The sequence below is a fragment of the Lactuca serriola genome, chromosome 8 (genome assembly GCF_051521515.1).
Source record: "Lactuca serriola cultivar US96UC23 chromosome 8, Lser_US96UC23_V15, whole genome shotgun sequence".
NCBI lineage: Eukaryota > Viridiplantae > Streptophyta > Magnoliopsida > Asterales > Asteraceae > Lactuca > Lactuca serriola.
In genome coordinates this window covers 34,632,601-34,647,914 of record NC_136415.1, presented here as the reverse complement: position 1 = coordinate 34,647,914, position 15,314 = coordinate 34,632,601, and the positions used below count along the sequence as shown (strand labels likewise).

At 39.5% G+C, this 15,314-nt stretch overlaps 1 pseudogene; it reads left to right on the top strand.

The window, feature by feature from the left end:
- On the top strand, nucleotides 1-1,727 carry LOC145069204 (alkane hydroxylase MAH1 pseudogene; annotated as a pseudogene).
- The last annotated feature ends 13,587 nt before the right edge of the window (nucleotides 1,728-15,314 follow it).

Genomic DNA, 15,314 nt, shown 5'->3' with positions numbered 1-15,314 from the left:
TTCATCTATATATCTTTGCATTTCTTCACTATGGTTTTCCTTGAATCTTTGGTCATTCTCATTTTCCTTTGTTTTTTAGTTTTTCATTACAAACCTCAAAACCTCAAAACCCTTCTGGATAGAAATTGGATGCCTCTTGGTGCGTTTTCTAAAACCCTCACAAAGTTGCATCGACTCCATGATTTACTCACTAGGATTCTAAATCGTAGTGGTGGTACTTTCATGTTTAGAGGACCTTGGTTCGCTAACATGGATATGCTTATTACCACAGACCCATTAGATATCCACCATGTTTTGAACAAGAACTTCTCTAATTATCCAAAAGGCCCAAAATTTCGTAAAATATTTGATATCCTCGGAGATGGAATCTTTAATGTTGATGGGCATTTATGGGAGATCCAACGCAAAGCCATCATGTCCCTCTTTAGGCAACCCAATTTTTTAAGTGTTTTCGAAGTGATTGTTTGGAATAAGGTGGAAAGAGGGCTTTTACCGGTGTTAGAATCTATTTGCAAACCAGGCAAGGAGACGGATTTGCAGGATATATTCCAAAGGTTCACTTTTGACACTATATGCACGTTGCTCTTAGCCTTTGACCCAAAAAGCTTGTCTCTTGATTTCCCTTTCCTTCCTTATGAGAAGTCGTTATCGGACATTGAAGAAAGTATATTGTATAGGCATTTTACGCCCCCAATATTTTGGAAATTGCAACAACTACTTAGAATGGGGAATGAGAAGAAGTTAAGTGATGCATTTAATGCTTTTGATCACTTCGTGTGCAAGTGCTTAGCTAGAATACAACACGAGTCCAGTAGTATTGATATAGAAAGTGAACATGGAAGGGAACATTTTGGATTAGCATCATTGATTAGAGAATTCAAACACCAAAGTGGAAGTAGTGGAGACCCCAACAAGTTTTTAAAAGAAACCATAATGAACCTAATTGGTGCTGGGAGAGATACAACTAGCACAACTCTCTCATGGTTTTTCTATCTCATTGCAAAAAATCCCATCGCAGAGGACAAGATCCGAGAGGAGATTCACACGTTTCTGCAGGTGAAAGTAAAAGATCAGAAGAACTGGAATTCCAAAGAGTTAGGCAAACTGGTTTATCTTCATGGGGCTCTATGCGAAGCCCTGAGGCTTTACCCTCCTGTTCCTTTTAACCACAAAACTCCATTACAGCCAGATATACTTCCAAGTGGCCACCACGTTAATCAAAATACCAAGATTGTGCTATATTTCTATGGCATGGGAAGGATGAAAACGATATGGGGTGAGGACTGCATGGAATTTAAGCCTGAAAGATGGATTTCAAAGGAAGGAGGAATCAAACATGAAGCTTCTAACAAGTTCTCGGCATTTAATAGTGGGCCAAGAACTTGTATTGGTAAGGACATGAGTTTCACTCATCTAAAGATAGTAGCTTCTACGATCATTTATCATTATCACATTGAGTTGGTAGAAGGTCACATCGTGTGTCCAAGTGCTTCAATAGTACTTCAGATGAAGCATGGGTTAAAAGTGAGGTTAACCAAACTAAGTGAAGTGAATATATGAGCCAAATATTCTGGAAAAAGGTGATATATCTTGTGTGAGACTACAATATATGCTTTGTTTCGTTTATGAATTTTTAATATTTCTTAATAAATCCTCACGGATATATGTATGCTAAGAACATATACTCAACTATCACATCATGTTTCTAAGTATCCACATAGAAGCTGGTATGCAATATGTATCTCATATCTCAGTTTGTGGAATAATAAATTTAACTTTACCGTTATTTTTTCTGTTTTGATTTTTGGAGAGATAAATTGAATGGTTGTATGTGCTCAGGCCATAGGGTATGGGATAGCTTTTTACGCGTAATGGACGACGTGGAAGGGATGTTCACGCGTGAACACTGCCCCACAATGGCGTAAATGTGATGCGGATTTACTGCTATCACAGGTTATCACAACCAATGAAATCCATTTATCTCAAATAGTCAAAAATACCACCGTTGAATGCATTTTATGTATATAAAAAATTACTTTTCATATTTAGTACAAACACTTACATTATTAAATACCAACACTTTTATAACCATTTCACACTTCAAAACCACTCAAATCTCTCTATATTTTCTTATCTTTTTATGAAAGTATGGATTCAAATCAAAATACCCCAACCACTCCAAACACCTCCATAACCCAAAACACTCCAAATGATCAATATTAACATCTTAACTACATGCAAATGTTAACATCTCCAATCCAACAACAACCTCTATTTACCAACATTCCATATCAACCAAACTACTTCCAACAACAAAGACCACAACAATTCAATCAACCCCAATTCAAAGCTTTTCAACAATTTTAACCTTAAGCTTCGCAACCTCAAAATTTTCAACCACAAACTTCTCAACCTCAACAATTCCAAACACAACCATCTCAAGTACCATATCTCAATCTCAACCTATAAACCTCGACAACGACGAAGACGAACGGGTCCAAGAAACACAAACATCTAGAAGAAGGCAATCAAAATGAAAATCTACAAAAAAACGAGGAACGGCTTGGAACAAAGATGAGGAGGAAGCTTTATCTAAAGATTGGATTTTTATATCGTGTCACTCGAGGACGGGCAACGCGCAAACGGGAAACAATTTTTGTCTTCGTGTTTTAGACCACTTTCATTTACTTTTGACCCGTTCAACCTGAACGGTTTTTACCGGTTCACATGAATACTGGTTTTGTTACCTTTAAGAACCGGGTGCGAGACAAGTTCCTGGTTGAACCGGCCGGTCTGGTCCGGTTTTCATAACATGACAAATAAGAAGAACCCAACACATGATGAACGTTTATTATAATATTTCAATATATCAAAAATTAATCTAGTGTTCTTGTATACGAGACTAGTAACATGCAAAATCATTACAATATTAAATGAAAATATTCTTAATCGATGCACTAAATTAAGTGTAAAATAACTTATACATTAATATTTATCCTAAAAATAACTTATACATCGATCCTTAACTATTTTTATTCCATGTAATAAAAACCTATAATCTTAATAAAATCACCCTAAGGAACTAAAATAAGTTATATAATTTCAAATTAAAGAATATGTGACTGGAATTTCACCATCTTTCTAGGTTCCCAATGATTCATAGACGAGTAGGTGAGTCATGTAGTTGGTTCCTCATCAATAATTCAAGGAGATCATTAAAGGATCTTAGTCATCAACCCGACTTAATGGTATGTGTAATTATCCTTTAAGGGTAGTGTTCACTACTAGAAGAAGACAAATGCTCCTACAAAATATTTTTAGGAAAAAATCCTTGGAAGTTCCTACGTATTTCCAAGGGAAATTCTCGCAAATGAGAAAAAAACACGTTTAAGATACAATACCTCGAAAACCCCTCGAATGTTCCTATGCATTTATGTGACACATGTGTTCCAGTTTGGTTAAGCTTATTATTTATCAAGGACCAAAGATGGGGTTTTAGGAAAAACTATGTGTCATGACGTGGTGCAAGGATGACCACGACATGGCATGGATTATTTGGAACACGTGTTTTAATGAGTGCCATAGTGTGGCAATAGGTTGGCAATGACATGACAACTGTTCTGGCAAAAGTACGTAATTTTAGGGTTTCCTTGTAACATCCCAAAAATTTCAGACAAAAAGTCCATTTTTTGAAAATTCTTTTCAAAACATCCAATAGTCATGTCAAACAACAGAAAATGTATCACAATGAAATAACATCAGAGTAAAAAAAAATCCTAAAATTACATAATGCAGAAAACATGGGTGGATGCGGTGCGATCAAGTCGGACCCTTCCCCTTCAAGCTGGAAGTACCTAAAATATAAACTGAAACCGTAAGCACAAAACTTAGGGAACTCCCCAAAATACCCCATACCATACATACATAACAGTCAAAGCATAGTTGGGTCTATCTTACCCCCTTCGGTATCTTTCAACCGGTATTAGGTTTATTTCACCCCCTTCGGTATATTTCAACCGCACCTAGGTCTATCTCACCCCCTTCAGTATCTTTTAACCGCTACTGGGTATATTTCACCCCCTTCGGTATCTTTCAACAGGTACTGGGTCTATTTCACCCCTACATCTAAGCATACAATCATATCAACGAAAGTCACAAAGACAACAGGCATAAACAAACATAACATGAAATTGTCACAAAGACAACTATCATCCTACTAACATAATCTAGTGGGCTGACATTGGTGCCTTCGACCCACGAGTACAGTGGAGGAAATACACCTCAGTTTGAAAGTAAAAAAAATCACACCCGGGATGTTGAATTGCAAAGTCTTCTCACTAAATCACAAATAATAGAATCCCTAATTAGCAATTAGGTCATTAACCCAACTCCAAGAGTCCAAATCCTAAGTCCCGGCTTCAAGGGTGAAAAAGCTTCTTTACATTTCCCTTATTAGGCCTAACATACTAAGGCCCAATTCCAAATAGCCCAAAGACCTAAAGACACTCCAAGCCCCATATATGCTAAATCCATAAGTCCCAGCTCAGAAATATTTGTGGCCCAACAAGGGCCCAAATCCCTTAAGCCCAAGGTGGTCCGAAACCTAAAGCCATAAACCCCTCTGGCGAGTACGCTAAGCATAACATTAGTACGCCCGACGTACTCGAGTGCTTCATAAGGTCGGGACCCCAGGTGCGTACACTTAGAGTACACCTACGTACGCACCAGTTGGCCATAGTTTACTTTTAAGGTCTTAATCCACTAAGACCTAATGTCCAACTTCAGATCTAAGCTCATTAAAACGTATTAATCCATAGCGTTGCAAACTTTATGCTTTTGCAAGTCTCCTAAGGTTCTAAAGCCAACTTAAACACTTTATCCTCAAAGAATGGACACCAACCTTTGCATGGTTCATCATGATCCATCAAGATGATATTTTTAGGTACTAACATCGTCAAAAATGATGAAATCTAACATTCTAAGCTCCTGGAGTAGCTCATACTCACAAGGATGACTCGAGGGACCATCATATGATAAAAGAAAGCCCTAAACTAAAACTAACACATGGAGTCGTCAAGGTAGGAGCTTTATACCTCTAATAAGCTAGAAAGGGTGAATAATCTATGGATCTACAAGCTCCATCTTATATAATGCTTCTCTATAAGTCTTTTCTCTTTCAATATGCACCACACACATAAAAATACACACACACACACACACTAGGTTAGTCTCTTTGGAAAATGGATTAGGGTTTCGAGGTATAACTCAAGAGGAAATGGAGGCTTTTAAGGTGAAGGATTTGGGGGATTTAAGGTGTTTAAATAGGGTGCAAATCCTAAAGATTAGGGTTTTCCCCTGACCGACGTACACCCTGCATATGCATGGGTACGCCCAACATACCAGGGGGGACATCCCAATTCATGCAATTCCTTGGAGTACGCCCAGCGTACTCGAGTCCATGGGTTTATAAGAGGAATTTTATTTAATTAACTTTTACCTGACATCTCGAACATTACAATTCTCCCCCACGTGAATCAGATTTCCCCCTCAAAATCTACATCTGCAAACAACTATGGGTAATGCTCTCTCATCTCCTCCTCATGCTCGCATATCCATTCTGACCCCTTTTGGTGCTGCCTCAAGCATTGGCAATCACACAACCCCTCTCCATCAAAATTGCCCCCAAACCCAATAAACCAAAAAATCCTTAACAACTTCTGGCACGGTCAAAATCGGCGCCTCGCATAATCTCTGCCTCAGGGTCTCAAAAATTTCCTGCTGCTTAGGCCCCCAACGATATGTGACCTTCTTCGTCAACCGAGTCAAAGGAACAACTATCTTGGAGAAATCATGGATGAATCTCCGATAGTAACCTGCTAAACCAAGTAAACTCTGAATCTGAGATGGAGTCCTTGGAACCTTCCACCTCATCACGACCTTGACCTTGGCTAGATTAACCAAAATACCGTTCTGGTTGACAAGGTGCCCTAGAAATTGCACCCCGCACAACTAAAACTCACACTTGGAGAACTTCGCAAAAAGTATCTCCCTCCTCAAAGTCTCCAGCACCTCCCTCAAGTGCTCTTCATGCTGCTCCTAGGTCATGGAATAGACCAGGATATCATCAATGAATACAATCACAGACCGATCCAGCATGTACATGCATACGCGGTTCATGAGGTCCATGAACGCAGTTGGAGCATTGGTGAGCCCAAAAGGCATCACCACGAACCCGTAATGACCATGGAGAGTCTGGAAGGCCGTATTCTGAACATCCTCCTCTCAAATCCTCATCTGATGATAATCCGAACGCAAATTAATCTTGGAGAACCAAGATGCATCCTGAAGCTGGTCGAACAAATCATCAATCCTTGGGAGTGGATAACAGTTCTTCACCGTTAGCTTACTCAGCTCCCGGTATTCAATGCACATATAATAATACCCATCCTTCTACTTTACAAACAAGAGCGGTGCTCCCCAAGATGAACTACTCGGTCAAATGAATCCTTTATTCAACAGCTCATGCAGCTATGTAGACAACTCCTGCATCTCGGGAGGAGCCAACCGATACGGTGCTTTGGCTATCGGAGCTCACCTGGAACCAGATCAATCCTGAATTCAACTTGCCAATCCGGAGGCACCCCAAGTAAATCCTCCGGAAACACATCCAGATACTCTCGTATAATTGGTACATCGTCCACAGTTGCCTTTGCCCTTATCCCGGGTATCAATAAATAGGCAATGAATCCCAAACAACCCTGATGAATATAGAGTCTGGCCCTCGCTGCTGAAAACAAAATCGACCCATGCTAAGCTCAGTAAAACAAGCCCCGCCCAACATACCATAACATAAATCAAAATAATCACATACACATGCAATAATCACAGAGATACATAACATACATATATCTATCAGGCCCCGACCGACATCGGGCCTTAGCCCGGATGACATATACACACAAACACATGCAAGAGTTACAAACACATCTAGCATACTAACAACATTATATAAACATGGGCCGACCTTGGTGCCTTCGACCCGCTAATGTAACGCCCCGATTCGCAAGTATTGATTTAAATAAGAATTTTTTTGGTTTTAAGTCCTACTCGATGAGTTGGCTGCCCTACTCGTCGAGTAACAGCGGGGTGGGATCGCGTGTTTAGTGACCTACTCGCCGAGTCCATGAAAGGACTCGACGAGTAGGAGCTGGCAGATGAAACCCTAAATCCCAGGGTTTTGCACCCTATTTAAAAAGGCTTAAGCCTCCTTAGGCCTCTTTGCAGTCATTGAGAGCTCATAGAAACCCTAATTCGTGTGGAGCTTCCTTCTTGTGTGTCTTGAGCTTTGAAAAGAAGGTTTTTGGGAAGGAAGAGCTTGGAGGGCAAGAGACCAAGAGTAAGGAAGGTGTGGGAGTTAGAAATCTACCTTAGTTAGCATCATTTGGAGGTATCAAGTCGCCACTTTTACCTCATTTTCCTTCTAGACCTCAGTTGGTTGAGATCTAGGGTTTTTATGGGTTGATCGTGATGATATTGTAGGATATGAGCTAGATCTGAAGTTGTAACTTCAGATCTGGACCCTTCTTGGATCTTAGAGTCATAAAGCTCTGAGTTTGGCCATGTATGAAGCTTCCTTTGAGTATGAAACCCCATTGTGAGCTTGGATTTGACATTAAGAGCCTTTTTAGCTATGCATGCACGTAAAGTTTGCAACTTTACGTGAAAATCATGCCTTAGAAGCTTGGATCTGTAGTTTGGAGCCGTTGCATGGCTCAAATGAGTCTGTATGGAAAAAAGGACTGAAGGGACTCGACGAGTCGCATGGTTGACTCGGTGAGTCATATGAAGATAGGAATGAACTTGATGAGTTGGAAGAACAACTCAGCGAGTCCGTTGAAGATTGCCATAAGCTCGACGAGTTGTATGAATAACTCGGCGAGTCGGGTGAAGTTTCCCCAATTTATGTATGCGTGTGTAACCGTCGAGTTGCAAGAAGGAAACTCGACGAGTGGCCTTAGAGTTCGATCGTAAACCAAAGGAACTCGACGAGGCACTCCGGTGACTCGGAGAGTGGACAAGTACTTCAAGGAACTCGGCAAGTAGCCGAGGGTACTCGGCGCGTAAGGGTCAACATGGACTGTTGACCGTGACTGGGGACTTTTGTTGGAATAGTGTCTAAGGCTACAACTATAGTTGACAAGTATTTGACCCGGTTGTGCATGGTCCTTTTGGGTTGCCTTCACCATAGCAACTTGACAAGATGATTTAAAATGAGAGAAGGAATATTATTAATATATTATAAGAATAATATAATGAATAATAATATTATTATTTGATTAATATAAGTCATAAATTAATTAGGAATTAATTTGGTGACTTAAAGAGATTAATTGAATAAAGGGGCATAAACTGTCAAATGTATGATAGTTATAGTTTGGGCTATAAATCCCTTATGGATAAAGGGTGGCCGGTTTTAAGGACTTTGGATAGACCTTAAAATCGTCCAAAGGCTTATCATGAAGGGATTAGGATTGATTAGGGCCTAAGTTATCCAATTAGGGTTTAAGGGTGAAACCCTAGGAGCCTAACTAGTATAAATAGACCCTAGGGGTCAAGAGAAATCGACACTTGTGCTTTGAGAAGAAACCCTGGCCGATTTGATCCCCTCTCCTCTCTCCTAAATCATCTTCTTGCTAGTTGGTGTTTGTAAGCCATTAGAGGAGTGACAATTGTGACTCTAAAGCCTCAAGGACAAGAAGATCAAGCAAGTGATTCAAGGTAAACTTCTAATCTCTGATTTCATATTGTTATTATAGTCTATTAGCCATTAGAAGTCTTGGATTCAGTGTATGTTCAATTAGAGAAACCTAGATCCAAGCATTAGGGTTGCATGTGCACATAGGAATGTTCATATGGCTAAAACCCATCAGTGGTATCAGAGCCTAGATTGGTTTCTATTGAATTGATGCATTGATTGCTTGTTTGATGCCTTCACAATTCGAATTTTATGTTTCTGTCTGATGGACTCGGCGAGTCCAAGCGTCAGAAAGAGCAATCTTTGGGATTTCTTGTTGTTTATCTTTGAGATACTTGCCTTAATCATATTAGATCAATATAAATCCGATTTTATGATATATATATATATATATATATATATATATATATATATATATATATATATATATATGACTATATTCTTGATCTAATTAAAGATATTTATCAATTAATAAAATATTTATTTCCTTATGTGATAATTGATTAATTATTTTAATTAAATTGGTAAATTGTTTTGCAAGAAATCATTAAATAAATCAAATATGGATAATTATGTGATTAATTGTTAATTTAGATTATTTGTTATTTGATCCTCTATGTTTTGAAAAGTTTAAAACTTGCCCTCAAGATTTGAAATTTATGTTTTGTGATTAAAAGTGTAATTTAGACTATTTAAATTTCAAACCCTAGAATTTTACAAGTTTAAAATTCAACCCTATACTAATATAATATTACAAGATTAATAGATATATATATGTATAATTAAAATGCTAGTCTTACCGTTAGTAGGCCTCATTCACGAAACCGGTCTATAAGGTGGGTATAAGGTTGCTGCCTATAAAATGGTGCTTAATGGGTGTACACTCACACCCACCGCTTGCTTGATCGGTGGAGGGTCGTTAGCCAAACGGGTAGGATAGGGCAACCTCGTCTCTTCATTAAAAGTATAATATGAAATACAAAGTAACTGCATGTTTTTTTTCAAAAATTTCCCAATCCTAGTTACTTTAGGAAAAGTGAATTGATGCAATCCCATGAAATTACACTTTGCACCCTTGCTAAGAAGCTAGTGGAGCGTGTGTGGTTTACCGGCAAACTAATTGGTTCTAAGCAAAGGTGGCAAAGGGTGATTCATTGTTTATCATAGTTCGATGGAGCGTGTGTGGTTTACCAGCACATCGAATAGGTGATCGTTACAATGAAGGCACCATGTGAATTTGCATGGTAATTCACACCCACTTTGTGATCCTCGGTATCCCAGTCACAAACGAGAGGGGCATATCGAGATTTAAACATGCCATTGAAAAGTTTCATTGAATCTCATCCAAACCTAGGAATTCTCAATACATTTAGAACTTAAAGTTATGTTTTTATGGTGGAGAATTAGTGAATCGTCATTCACTTACCTTCAAATTGTTTGCATGTTAGTTTACGACATCCCTTTTCTAATATGAAAATATTGTTGTTGGATCCTAGCCCTAATTTTTCTTATTGGGTGATAATTAGGGATTCAAATTCTAATCTATCTTTGTCCTTTCTATTTGTAAATGTCGAACGCAAACAACGCTGCTGCTAGTTCATTCACATTGATGAGCCTTTGTCAAAAGGTGACTTTCGATGGGACGAACTTTAGCGAATGGATAAGATACACTCACACAATTGCTCGCTACGAGGACAAGGAGTATGTCCTCGATGAGAAGTTCGAGAAGATCAACCCAGAAATTGCTACTCCGGATGAAATGACTGCTTTTGAGACTCATGAACGTGATGCAACGAAGGTACATTGCATCATGATAGCCACGATGAACGCCGAATTCCAAAAGTCCTATGAGGACATGTATCCGTACGAAATGCACCAAGACTTGTTGGAGAGATACCACCAAAACGCAAGGCAAGAGCGTTACGAGATTTTCACTAACATGATTTCTGCCAAAATGGGTCATGGAGAATCTCTTACCGTGCACCTGCAAAAAATGCAAAGTTATGTCGATCGTCTTCGCAAGTTGAATGTTGACTTTGGGGAAGACTTGGCGATCAACATGGTGCTTCACTCTTTGCCTCCGTGTTACAATCAATTTAGGATGACCTACCACATGAACAAAGAAGAGGTCACCCTAAGCAAACTCCAAGGTCTCCTTAGGGTTGCTGAAAGCAACCTCAAGGACAAGTCGGTTGCACCCACTCCCAATCCACCCGTTGCTCCTGTTTTGGCCATTGGGAAAGGAAGAGGCAAGAAGAGGAAGGCTCCGTATAAGAGCCACCGCAAGGGAAAGTCCCGAGATGGTTCCTCCTCTAGTGGGACCAAAGTTGATCCCGCTAAGCCTAACCCTAACCCTAAGGAGGAAGAATGCCATAATTTCCATAAAATAGGGCATTGGAAGAGAAGCTGCCCAGACTACCTGCAAGCCATAAGGGAAGGAAAGATCAAGCCATCTTTCACAGGTATATACACAATTAAATCTAATGATTTATCTCATGCTATTTCTTGGGTCCTTGACACCGGTTGTGGTTACCATATTTGTTCTGAATTGCAGGGACTAAGAAGAAATAGGGATGTGGAGCATGGAAGAATAAATCTAATCATGGGGAACAGAAGATCGTCGCCTGTGACCAAGATTGGAGTGTATTCTTTAGTGCTTAGGAATGGTTTGTGTTTAGATTTGAAAAATTGTTTTTATTCGCCAGAAATGGCAAGAAACATCATTTCATTTCATGGTTTGTTTAGACAAGGTTTTAGATTTTCTTTTAATAATGAGAATGGTTCTATTCTTGCTTATCTAAATGGTGTCTTATATTTTGAAGCTATACCATGTAATGGAATTTATGAAATTGTTATGATTGTAGATAACTTAGGAAATGATGTTTTATGCATGGATTCTTCCAATAGTATGGATAGCGCATCCTTGTGGCATTGTCGTCTTGGACATGTCAACAAGAAGCGCATAGCCCAACTCCAAAAGGATGGAGTGTTGGAGTCATTCGACCTTAGGGAAGATGACACATGCGAGTCTTGTTTACATGGAAAGATGACCAAGTCACCCTTCACTAGTACATGTGAAAGGGGTGAGGTTCTATTGGACCTCAAACATACCGATGTATGTGGACCGTTTAGATCAACCACGAAGGATGGAAACCGCTTCTATGTGACTTTTACCGATGACTATAGTAGATATGGGTATATCTACTTAATCAAACAAAAGTCAGAAACGTTTGAAAAGTTTAAAGAATTCAAGAATGAAGTGGAGAATCAATTGGGTAGGAAAATCAAGATGCTTCGATCCGATCGAGGAGGAGAGTACCTAAGTCTTGAATTCCACGACTATCTCAAGGAGTGTGGAATAGTTTCACAATTGACGCCACCTAGGACACCGCAGTTGAATGGTGTGACAGAAAGGCGTAATCGAACCTTGTTAGACATGGTTCGCTCTATGATGATTCATGCTTCACTACCTATCTCATTCTGGGGGTATGCCTTAGAGACTGCCGCCCATATCCTTAAGCGAGTCCTTACTAAGAAGGTTGTCAAAACACCTCACGAGATGTGGACAGGGAAAGCTCCCTCGTTAGTACATATCAAGGTTTGGGGTTGCGAGACTTTCATAAGACGAGATACTCACGACAAGCTTGAACCTCGTAGTGAGCGATGTATTTTCATTGGCTACCCGCAGAAATCCTTTGGATATCTCTTCTATAGACCGAAGGACAATGTTGTCTTTGTTGCGAGGAGAGGAGTTTTCCGAGAGCAAGAACTCATAATCCAAGGAGACAGTGGGAGGCAAATCGAGCTTGAAGAGATTCAAGAATCGATAGATGAAGGAACCTCTACCGCTGGAACTCAACCCGAGGAGGAAACTCCGGTTGAACCGATTGACGAGTCCCTACCTCTTACACGTTCCGAAAGAGTTAGAGTTCAACCCTAGTTTTATGGTTTTCATATTACTACCGAAGGGGATACGTACATTAGTGATGGTACACTAATAAATCTAGATGAACCTAATAGCTATAAGGAAGCCATGGCAGGCCCAGAGTCTACGAAATGGAAAGAGGCAATGGACAACGAGATCCAGTCCATGTATAACAACCAAGTTTGGAATTTGGTTGATAATGTGCCCGGACGTAAGATCGTTGGGTGCAAATGGATCTTCAAGAAGAAGACCGACGTGGATGGAAACGTACACACATATAAGGCACGATTGGTTGCGAAGGGCTTTACTCAAACTCCCGGAGTTGACTATGATGAGACCTTCTCACTAGTTGTGAAGATAAAATCTATTAGATTGATGCTAGCTATTGCCGCATTTCATGATTATGAGATTTGGCAAATGGATGTCAAAACCGCTTTCCTTAATGGGAAGTTGGCTGAGGATGATTACATGGATCAGCCAGAGGGTTTTGTCGATTCGAAGCATCCGAATAGAGTGTGTAAGCTTAAGAAGTCCATTTATGGACTTAAGCAAGCGTCTCACAGATGGAATCTTTGCTTTGATGAGAAAGTCAAAGAGTTTGGATTTGTACGAAGCGAAGATGAATCATGTGTATATGTCAAAGCCAGTGGGAGTATAGTAAGCTTCCTCGTTCTGTATGTCAATGACATACTACTCATAGGAAACGACGTCCCGACTCTGCAAGAGGTTAAGTCCTGGCTCGGGAAGTGCTTCGCTATGAAGGACCTCGGAGAGGCTTCCTATATTCTGGGAATAAGGATAGTGAGAGAGCGAAGTAAGAGACTAATAGGACTTAGTCAGAACACTTACTTAGATAAGGTACTAAAACGTTTTAGTATGGAAAACTCGAAGAAGGGAGAATTACTGATACAAAGTAATGCCAAGTTGAGTAAGACTCAAATTCCGAGTACCGAAGTTGAAATAGCAGAAGTGAGCCGAGTACCATACGCTTCCGCAGTTGGCTCAATCATGTATGCTATGACTTGTACTCACCCTGATGTAGCCTTTGCTTTGAGCATGGTTAGCAGATATCAAGGGAATCCTGGCAGAGCTCATTGGATTGCGGTTAAGAATATCCTTAAGTACCTTCGGAGGACGAAGGAATGGTTCTTAGTCCTTGGAGGGAGTGATGACTTGAAGGTGCGAGGGTATAGTGACGCCAGCTTTCAGACCGACAAGGACAACTACCGTTCGCAGTCGGGCTGGGTCTTTACCCTGAATGGAGGAGCAGTAACTTGGAAAAGTTCCAAGTAGGAAACCGTAGCTGATTCAACGTGTGAATCAGAGTACATTGCAGCGAGCGAAGCGTCAAAGGAGACAATATGATTAAAGAACTTCATCTGTGATCTTGGAGTTGTACCTGCCATAAAGGAGCCCATGGAGATTTTCTGTGATAATGAAGGAGCGGTTGCCTTGACCAAGGAACCAAGAGATCATGGTAGATCTCGACATATCGACCTAAAATATCACTTTATTAGACATCGTGTAGAAGAAGGACAACTCGTAGTGAAGAGGATATCATCAGAAGATAACCCAGTAGATCCGCTTACGAAAGGACTGAGTAGGGTTAAGCACTTGCAGCATGCTAGGAGTATTAGGCTGAAGGATGATATTAGTATATATTAGATAGTAGTAGAAACGTGTAATAGATAAATGTAATTAACATTTGATGATTGAATAAAAGAGTATTATTTATGAGTAATGTTATTGTCTTATGTTAATTGTTTAACTATTGTTTCATTTTGCAAATTTTGACTTCCAGAATAATTGAGTTTATTAAGAATAATCGAATTGTTCAAATTGTCCACAATCGTTCATATGTTGGAAGTAGGTATGAATGAAGATTGTCGTGAATTGGTGTGTAGATTGTCTAAATGGTATTAGACATAGCAAAAGTTTGCTACAACGTTCATGAGTGCTTATGAACTAGTTTTGAGCATTGGAACAAACCCGCGCTTGTTGGAATCACCTTATGGAATATGATAAAAAGGGTGATCGCAAGACAATAATATCATATGGTCTTAAAACCTAGATATATGGTTTGTTATTTGTTAATTGGTTGTACATTGATAATGTGAAACCGCATCAGTAACTTGATGTTATAAAACGCATTGTTGTGTATAGTTGATTAATGAATAAGTAAATGCATATAAGTCGAAGTTTATCTGTTACTTTTATCCTAAGAGGTTAAAAGCGATATCTCGGCCGCTCGATGATTTGATTTGACGTATGTGTCGGGCCCGGTCAGAACTGAATTGATGTGTTCGATTAAGTTCTATGTCAAATAAATCGGAGATCGAGAAAACAAATGCTAGACAAATTAGTTCCATAGAATTGTAAGCATGATGTCTAAACAGAGGACTGTACGATCCCTTATCTAAAGGACAAGATTGATTAGATCAGAGTTTGATAGCGTCTTTGAGAGCTACGATTGCTAATCGAAATATACTTGTATATATAGTTACTAGACTTATCCAAGTGAGAGACTGTTGGAATAGTGTCTAAGGCTACAACTATATTTGTCAAGTATTTGACCCGGTTGTGCATGGTCCTTTTAGGTTGCCTTCACTATAGCAACTTGACAGGATGATTTAT